The sequence below is a fragment of the Panthera onca genome, chromosome X, assembly GCF_046562875.1.
Source record: "Panthera onca isolate mPanOnc1 chromosome X, mPanOnc1 haplotype 2, whole genome shotgun sequence".
NCBI classification, from domain to species: domain Eukaryota; kingdom Metazoa; phylum Chordata; class Mammalia; order Carnivora; family Felidae; genus Panthera; species Panthera onca.
Genome location: NC_138357.1, coordinates 100761358 through 100771306, shown reverse-complemented (window position 1 = coordinate 100771306; position 9949 = coordinate 100761358). Strand labels below are relative to the sequence as shown.

Sequence of the window (9949 nt, the reverse complement as noted above, 5' to 3'; positions counted from 1 at the left end):
TGTGTTTAAATAATGAAAACATATTTCACTTGGTAAAGAGCTGAATTTTACCTTTTAATGTCAATTCACTTAATATCATTTAAGAACTATGTTAATGTCTTAGGTCGTATTTTGCAATTACGATTAACCTTTAAAGATGGGGCCTTTTTTTTTTTTTTTTTAACAATGATATTTCTAGTTCTGGGTACTTTCTTCATCCTGTCTCCTTAATATTCATTATTGTAAAGTTACATGGCAGCCAAGAGGAACTTTACTTTTAGAAAAAAGGCAGAGGACCATATTTGTATGAAACAACACAAACCATAAATTACCATATTTATTTCGGCAAGCAGGACCAATAAAAGTTTTTTATAACTATATATTAATCAGTAATACCATTTTTAAGATGTCTGAGCATATGCTTAGTATCTCAGGTCTGGGCGGTCATGAAACTTTTATTGTCTATAAGAAACGCTAGTAGTTTTCCAGGATATAAACTTTTGCTTCCTAGAGAGCAGAGCACATTTTGAACATGTTTTCAATAGGACTTCATTTTCTGATAATGGCAATAATACAGATGTGCAGTCCCACTCTTTCTGCCCTAGGCCAGACACCTTTGGATATTACAGATGTTTCATTCTCAAGGATTTTTCAACTGACTTTAAAAGTAGATTATACCTAATTAAAATTCAGATCTGCTATTTGAAAAATTTTTAAAGATGGTGGTACATAATCAAACAAATGAATGCTCTGAGAGGTAGGATGGGAAAGAATTGACAAGGAGGCCGTTAATAAGCTCCTATAGAGAGCTATGAGGATTCTATATACAGGGCGGGCCTCTTGAGTACAAAAATTCTTCCAACCCAGGAAACATTCAGTAAGAAAATATGTTCGGGAGGCAAGGGTCAATCTTGAGTCAATGAGGAAACACAAACGGTGATAACCACATACATTCCATTATTATACCATCCACTTTATCATTATATCTTGGTCATAATAGTGATGGATCTGATGGCAAAGCATACAATGGGCTGGTCTGGTACCCAACAGAGGATTAAAAGGTCTAAGTCTACTCTTTTTTCCTCTCTCTCAGGCCTAACGTTATTTTTGAATACACAACTGATTTACTGACTTAGTACTACAGATGGGGTCACTAGAAATCCCACTCTGAAAGGGAGTTTAGGTTGTCTGGTAAGGAGGGCTCTTGGTTTCAACACCTACAGAGCGAAGAGGAAAGATGAAGAAACGCTCGGAAACAAACTCACTACACAATCAGCCGCCACAGCAGCTTTGCCAACCCACCAGGAAGCCCTCAAGCTAGAATGGCCATACTGAGTAGTCTCACATAGGTCTGTGATGAGAAGGCTTTTAAGTTCCCACACAGATCAGTCCTCCAAGGAGGTCAACCCTAGGGAGTAGCAGGAGCCGAGGCAATCCCCAGAGCGGACACCTGAGGGCCCTCTATCAACAGCAATTTCCTCCATTTGGGTAAAACCTCCTATAAAAGGGTGAGCCTGGCAAAAGATCACAGCACCTATCGCACGGAGATTATGCACAAAACACAACGAATTTCCCCGAGTCTCTTCACAGTTACCATTTTTCCTCTCAAAATGAAAATATAAAAAAATTGATGGGTGAAATACATTCCTAACTTTCTGGCTGGACTCTAGAGGGCAACTCCAAGTTTCATCTTTTATTTGCCTTTAAATTGTACTGCCTCTAAGGACTTTGAAAATCACGTTAGGAGTCATTTAAAAATTGTTCTCTTTAAATATGCACTCTTCAGAGTAAAAGAATTTGAGTCCACTATTCAAAAATATTACATAAAATATGTATTAATTTATACATGTGCACACATGTATATTACAAACCTTATTAAGCTGTTAAAAAGATGGTTTCTGAATAGACACAATTACAAAGTCCCCAAAAGTGTCTTTCTCTTAAAAGTACAAATGTCTTTCATAAATACCAATCTGGATTCCTGCTTTGTTTCCAAAAAGCAAGTCCTTTAAACCACCTCAAGAAGACCTTATTTCATCCTTTCCTGAACTTCAAAAAAACAAAACAAAAAAAATCCAAACCCTTCAGAAATTGATCTGCATCCTACTTCACTGTTACCTAATTCTATAGGCTGTGCTCTTAGCCTGTTGGCCCCACCCATTTCCTTTGGATAAAGCCACACATGACTATTTGGCTTTCTTTTCCCATTTCTTTTGCCCACACCTATCACACCCAGGCTCCCTAAGATTATCTTTCATTTTCAGGCAAGGCGTGGCTCTGATACTGGCTAATAGTTATTTCAACTATAGAATCAAATTACAACACAGACCTGCCAGATCTCCCTATTCCTAGTTTGGAGTTACTTACCCAATATCATATTGGGTACATGCTCATCTCAGTTTGGTAAGAGGCATACTGTGAGTGTTCAGTAGGTATGTTATTTATTGAGGTTATGAAGCCATATGTAAGCAAACTTTACAAACTGTCACTTTGGCTTTAATGCCATGCCATTCTGCTCCTTGGTATATGACCTCTGAACTCAAAATTCTACTAAGAAAGAAAGAACACTAGCCTAGTACTTTAGAGTGGGTTTGAAAGAGTAAAAAATCTATGAAAGGACTAAGGGAAAAGCATGGAGAAGCCGGAATATGAAAATAACATTTCAGAACCAATCACAAGATAGTTTTGTTTTGTTTCGTTTGGTTTAAAGGATATAGAGGAAACATTTCTTTGTGTCAAGTTGGTGGGAATGAGAAGAGAGACTTCAAAGTTCCCTACTTAATTGGTATCACTGGGGTTTCATCAGCCTACTCAGCACATCAGCTCTCACCAGAAGACGGAGGTCAACACCATATAACAATATAAACATGTGATTTAAGTCAGCCCACAACTTTTTGTAGACCCTCTACATCTTAGTAACAAAGCACAGGACAGTCTTCATCTTCAAAAAAAAAAAAAAAAAACAAAACAAAAAAAAAACAAAAACACTACCTTGATGAAAGAAAAAAATCCACAATTGCATTAAGTTGCCAAAAATCAAAATTCATTGAATTGATAACAATATCATTTAAGCGAATATTTCAAAGGACTCTTACATGTTTATTTCATTCTATATTCCATAAAAACTGGCAAAATTATAGCTATCAGTACTTATGATTTTCACAGGGAAATCACAAGAGAGTGAATTAGAGACATTGATTTATTTTGTCTAAAAAATAATTACTACAACTAAATGGCAGTTTAAGCTTTGGCCTTTAGGAACATGAAAACACAAAATAAAACCATGATTTATCCTATGTATTAACATACCTTGCCTTATCCTTCTGCTAATTAAAGCACATCCAAGATGCAGATTTTTAATTACCTTTTAACTTGATTTGTTCAAATGTCCACCAATATTTTTAAGAACATACTGGCATTGGTTTTATTATTCTTTTAATGTTTATTTTTGTGAAAGGGAGACACACACACACACACACACACACACACACACACACACACACACAGAGTGTGAGTGGAGGAGGGACAGAGAGACAGGGAAACACAGAATCCAAAGCAGGCTGTAGGCTCTGAGCTGGCAGCATACAGCCTGACATGGGGCTTGAAGCCACAAACCACAAGATCATGATGTGAGCTGAAGTCAGACGCTTTACCTACTGAGCCACCCAGGGGCCCCTGCACTGTTTTGATTTAATGAATTATTTTATATATAGAATTTTAATCCAAATCTTTAAGTATTTGTAACATGACCATTATTCTGAACCCAACTGTAATTGACAAAGTGTTGGAGAACACTCTGTTATAAAACATGTAGTTCTAGGAAGTGAAGCATTTCTCACATTGGACTAGCTACAATTAATAGTGTATTTTCTCATGGGGTTCATTTTGAAAATGTTCTTCCTAAGAGAATTCCATTGTGATTTAAAACCAGCCTGTTCCCAAACCTATAGTTAGTTCTAGGACTTCATTAACTTTCCATACATAAATTTAAAAAAATGCATTTAGAGATCTTATAGTGATTCACATAGGTTAACTAATAATGTATTTTACCTTATATATAACTTAGGTCATAGCAAACACTATCAAGTCTGCCTCTCAATTTTAAAATCTCTCATGTCATAATAGGAGAATAGATATAATACCATTATTTTATCAGGACCAAGAAACCTATTAGAGTTACAGAATTCATTGTTTACATTTGCAGATAAATTCTCAAATTCATATTGCTTTCTTAAAAAAATGTACATAATGCTCAAAATACCCTCCAGTTCGGGGGCACCTGTGTGGCCCAGGTGTCTGAGCCATCCGACTTTGGCTCAGATCATGATCTTGCCGTTTCTGAGTTGAAGCCATGTGTCAGGCTCTCTGCTGACAGTGAGAAGCCTGCTAGGGATTCTCTGTCCCCATCTCTGTTCCTCCCCTGCTTGTACGATCTTAAAAAGAAAAAAAAAAATTAAACATTAAAAAAAAAATACCCTCCAGTTCAAATCACTCAGCAACCTTACATACTGGTTCATCTACACCCTCAAAACTGGTTCCAGTCGCACACCTTTATTTATCATACTACCGAGTTCAGACATTTTCCACCTTCTGTCTTTCTGATAACACAACCATTGTACGTATTCCTTCTCAGGTTTCATTTTATGTTTTTTTAATCTAAGTATTTCTTTCTCTATGTATTTCTGACTGATCAGGAATCAATGTAGTCCCTGTCAGTCCTTTAAAAACAGAAGCAAACTTTTAACAAAATTTAAATCATTTCACATAATTATGTAACCAATTCAGGGTACATACCACATTTATGAGGCATATTTTACAAAAAACATCTTTTCATGAGTGTATGTGAGATCTCACCTCCAACTCTCCCCACAGTCTACTACACAGTAGCTTCCAAGACTCTGGGGACATGGGCAGCCAGCCTTTTTTGGATCCCACCTGGAGGATTCTAATATACCAACTACACCTGACTGAAACAAGTATTATTGAAGAAAATATAATGTGGTGATAGGTTTATATTACACTGATGTACAAAATCATCACAGAGTAGTATGTACATTAGGTTTATACTCCCATGTCTGTATCACCACACTTATCGATCACATAGCATCTAAGAATATGAAACACTTTTACCCTGTTTATATAGAACACACACTAGTACTATTATACCTTGTGTCAAAGCACATATGTATCAATATATACATGGATGCACCAATGTCTATGTTAGCAGTTTAGATAAGGGTTACTTATGTGATTTTTATTTCGGCTATATTCGTCAATTTTTTAGAACATTCTCTACCAATCATTACAGAAATTGTTTGCTATTTTTAAAAAATCAGAATGACTGGGGCGCCTGGGTGGCTCAGTCGGTTAAGCATCCGACTTCGGCTCAGGTCATGATCTCACGGTCCGTGAGTTTGAGCCCCGCATCGGGCTCTGTGCTGACCGCTCAGAGCCTGGAGCCTGTTTCAGATTCTGTGTGTCTCCCTCTCTCTCTGCCACTCCCCTGTTCATGCTCTGTCTCTGTCTCAAAAATAAATAAACGTTAAAATTAAAAAAAAAAATCAGAATGACTGTCATTACCAGGATGATGGTCATCAGGGACTAGGACCTTATAGCCCATCAGAGGAAACATCTAGCAGTGTAGAAGGCAAGGGTTTTTCAAACCAGATAGACAAGTTAGCTGGAATCAATCAATCGATCACTGGGTTGATATACTTTAATTCATACATACTTACACTCTCCACTTTCTATTTCCCAGATTAAGCTCTATGAAGCAATCCACAAAAAGCTTCTCAAAAAATAAGTAAACGAAAAATAATTTTGCACAATTTCAGTCTCCTCTTGAATTTCCTACTATGCACATAAGCCTAAGATTTCAGCAATTTGGCATTAAGAAACTTGCTAACTTTGTTTAATCCGTGTGTCCCAACTTTACTTGATCAACGTGTATTCAAAAGATGGAATAAATGTTCCAAGAAATACAAATTTACTAATATTCAAATTCAACAGAGGACAATTTAATCAACACTTTTAAAAATGGACATATTCTGGGTGGCTGTCAGTTAAGCACCGGACTCTTGATTTCAGCTCAGGTCATAATCTCAAAGTTCATGGGATCAAGCTCCAGGCACTGTCAGCATGGAGCTTACTTGGGATTTGCTCTCTCCCCTCTCACTGCCCCTTATCCCATTCACAGGCTAGCTCTCTCAAAATAAATCAACTTTAAAAAATTTTTTCTTAAATGGGCATATTGGGGTAGACAGAATATTAGAGTAATTTTGGCTGGCGAGCTTGCTTTTTAGGAATTTAGGATTTGTCAAAAAAAATCTGTAACAAAAATGCATTTGTTAAATAAACATTCTATAGTGAATCTACTTTTAGTGGCTAAGTGTATGCTTGAGGGATTTGGGGGCAGAAGGAGGCTCCACTACACCCCTGGCAATGCAGAATAGCCAGGGCAAACACTTGATTTGGGCAAACACCGTAACCAAGAACTTGAGCCATCTGTATCACCTGTTCATCTGTGATATCAAATACACACATACACATAATATTGGCTATACTGGATTGAAATATTAATTTAAAGGGAGAAGACATATGGAGGGGACAGAATTTATGATCAAGCTCCAGTTAACAAATACTCATGTCTATAGAGGTCTTCAGTCAATTCAACTGCCTTGGCCCTCTCCTTTCAACGTACAGATGGGGGGTTAAACCAATAGGATTTAAGGACCACTCCTATTTGTGTCACAGGGACATAGACTACAGGAACAACTCCATCTGCAATGGTTCTGAAGAGTCCTGTAGCATCATTTCCTAGGACAAAGAACTTCTCACTCCTTCATGGTTTTAACCAACCAGTGATTGCTCATCAATTCCTTCCTACCTTTGGTCATAGAGCAGTGGTGGTAGTAGCTTGGTCCTTCTATCAACAGCCCTTGGGGAACTTGCGAAAAATGCCAGTTCTCACAATTCACTCTCCAAGTGCTGGGTGAGAAACTGAAGGCGAGGCAGATCGATCTGCATTTGAAGCCCTCCAGAGCATTCTGGTGCACACTTAAGTTTGAGAGCCAGTGCAAGAGATAAAGAAGACAGAGATCTGTCCTGGATATTTCTAAGAACTGTAGCAGAGAGTCCTTTTATCAGCTCACAAAACTCATTTCAAATGAGCCAAAAAATTTTAAACGTAGAAGTTAGGTTGTAAAATCAACTGCAAGCAGTCCAAAATTTACACAAGATTTAACCGAAAATTGCACTCAAAGTTGGCATAATGAAACTTGGAACATATTTCCCCATGGGCCTAAAGCTAGAGAATTGTGGCAAAGGAATGAAGCCATTCCAAAGGAGTCTATTCGTACCATAATTAAGTTGAACTACAGTATTCAGAGCACTAACTTTATTTCTGAGAGGAGTGACAACAAGGTTTAAGAAGGAAACAACCAGGTTAAAAGAGGAAGGAAATAGATGAACTAGGAGGAGAAATAGTTACTCCCCTCTCTTCTTGGTATATTCATAATTATAGGGACAATGCAGAAAAAAAAGTTGTCAATTTTCTTTCACTACGTTCAAACTACCTACATAGATCACAATCCTAACTTTTATCAAAGTCTCCTTTACCACAGAGCTTCAATCTCTCCCCCAATTTCCAGGGTCTTAAGGTACAGTATGTATATTCTGCTTCTAAGCTTTCAAACTGGTGAAAAAAATGCCTCACGGGTTTAAGTAGGAAATAAAATATAGGAAATACAGTAAGGAGTAGTGTTAAATATTGCTCCAATATTAGAGTACTGAGGCTCTAATGAATTAGAGGTGCATGTTCTAAGGAATCTTGTTTCCTTTTTAGACAGTACATGTCAAACAAAACACATCCTTAGGCTTAATTTACCAAGTTACCTGCCAGTTTGTGACCTCTAGGTCTAAGAACACTTCAACCTAATCCCACCCCCAATTCTCATTTGGGCAATGAAGGATCAATGTGAGAAAGAAAGCTATTGAGGGGCACCTGATTGGCCCAGTCGGTTAAGCCTCCAATTCTTGGTTTCGGCTCAGGTCATGATTGCACAGTTCACGGGTTGGAGCCCCACATCGGGCTTCGCGCTGATGGTGTGGAGCCTGCTTGGGATGCTCTCTACCTCTCCCCCGCTTGCTCTCTCTCAACATGAAAACTTTCAAAATATTTAACAACAACAAAAAAAAAAGGAAACTATTGAAGTTAATTATTTCACATTTAGGGGAGAATGACTGTTCAGGCTACTAACAGTCTTCTACATTCAGGTAGCTACTCCTAATTTTCACATTAATCTCTATTCTAATTCATGAGTCCTCTTAGCTCTTATTTTTATCACAACTGTGAAAATAAAGGGAAACTTCACTCAAGTAGACCACAATGACCTAAGGGGGAGCTGTTCCACTCAAGGTCAATTACAGGAAAAATGATCAATTATAGGGCCCAACATTATTAGAATCCTCAGAAGGAAATAATCATCAAGGACAGGCCCCAATAGGACAAAGATGTACATGCCATCTATCACAAGACACCAACTACCCTGGAACAGCTCTTGCTTTTCTACAGTGGACTTTTGTTCAAAACAATCCTTCTCAACTTCCTCCCCTTTTGTCCATAAAACATTCTCTCCTTTGTCTACTGGACTTGCCTATGATTGTACCTTAGTATAAACGTCCTGAGTTAAAAATATGCTATTGCCAAATAAACCCATTTTTGCTGGTAAAAAAAACTGACAGTTATATTTTTAAGGTTAACACAGATTTAACAGAATTTGAATGGTATTTTCAGAGTATCTTGAGGAGGGGTACAGAATGACCTTTGCAGGTGTAAATCATTGAGAACCACCTATGACCTTTCATATACTATCATCATAGAAAAGAAAAAAAAAAACAGCAGTCTTCAACAGTTGCTATAGAGGCAACAACCTGGCAAGGTTCCTGTGATGATCAAAAAACAAAAGGCAAGTTGAGAAACAAAAACACAGGGGCTTAGAACAGCAAGATGGCATCACATGCATTGTTGTGCCCCTTCTCCAAGCTGCTGGCTCCAGCCAGTCTCCCAAGCAGCAATTCAGCATGGTCAAAGTTCTATGTTCAGGAGTCATCACACAACAGACCTGACTGGCTGAAGGTTGGATACACCTTAGACAACTGTCTTCTTTCAGATTTAGCTCAAACAACACAGTAAAGATGCTTTAGAGTATAAAAGAAGAGATGGGTTGGAATAAAATATTCAAACAGTAATACGGTATGCTCCATATAGTGATTATACCAGTTCCTTTGGATTCACCAGTATGTGGAGTTGTAAATGTGGGAGAAAAAGTTCTGTGTACATATGTCAAATCACCCTATGGGTTTTGTGTCATTAAACGGAAAAAAAAAAAAAAAAAAAAGCACACCAAAAAATACAAGCATAAGCTTTTCCAAACTTCTGAAGACAGGAATTCTCCTTAGAATTCCTGGAAAAGGCAGGTCCACATCTCCTTAACAAATCAGAGTTTCTGTAAGAAGAGCCTAGACATTTATACTTCAAAATTTTTTCTAGATAGTTACATTGCTCACTACAGAGAATTAGAGCCAGGAGCACCATAGCTACGTCTGCCTCTAAATTTATGCACGTATAATTTTAATTCCCACTTGTGTTTTCTTAAGAGCCTAATATTCTTTAACTTACAAGAACATGTAACTAGGGGCGCATGGGTGGCTCAGTCGGTTGAGCGTCCGACTTTGGCTCAGGTCATGATCTCACAGCTCCTGAGTTCAAGACCTGGGTCAGGCTCTAGGCTGACAGCTCAGAACCTGGAGCCTGCTTCATGTTCTGTGCTCCCTCGCTCTCTGCCCCTCCCCCACTAGCCCTGTTTCTCTCAAAAATAAAAAAAAGGAACATCTAACTGTAGCTATCTAGTGACGTGCCCACCAGATCACACTACCACCTTTTTGCTCTTTAAAATTCAGTTCCCCCCAC

At 38.0% G+C, this 9949-nt stretch overlaps 1 pseudogene; it reads left to right on the top strand.

The window, feature by feature from the left end:
* The first annotated feature begins 8986 nt into the window (after positions 1–8986).
* On the top strand, positions 8987–9296 carry LOC145714157 (NADH dehydrogenase [ubiquinone] 1 subunit C1, mitochondrial pseudogene; annotated as a pseudogene).
* Positions 9297–9949: the final 653 nt, after the last annotated feature.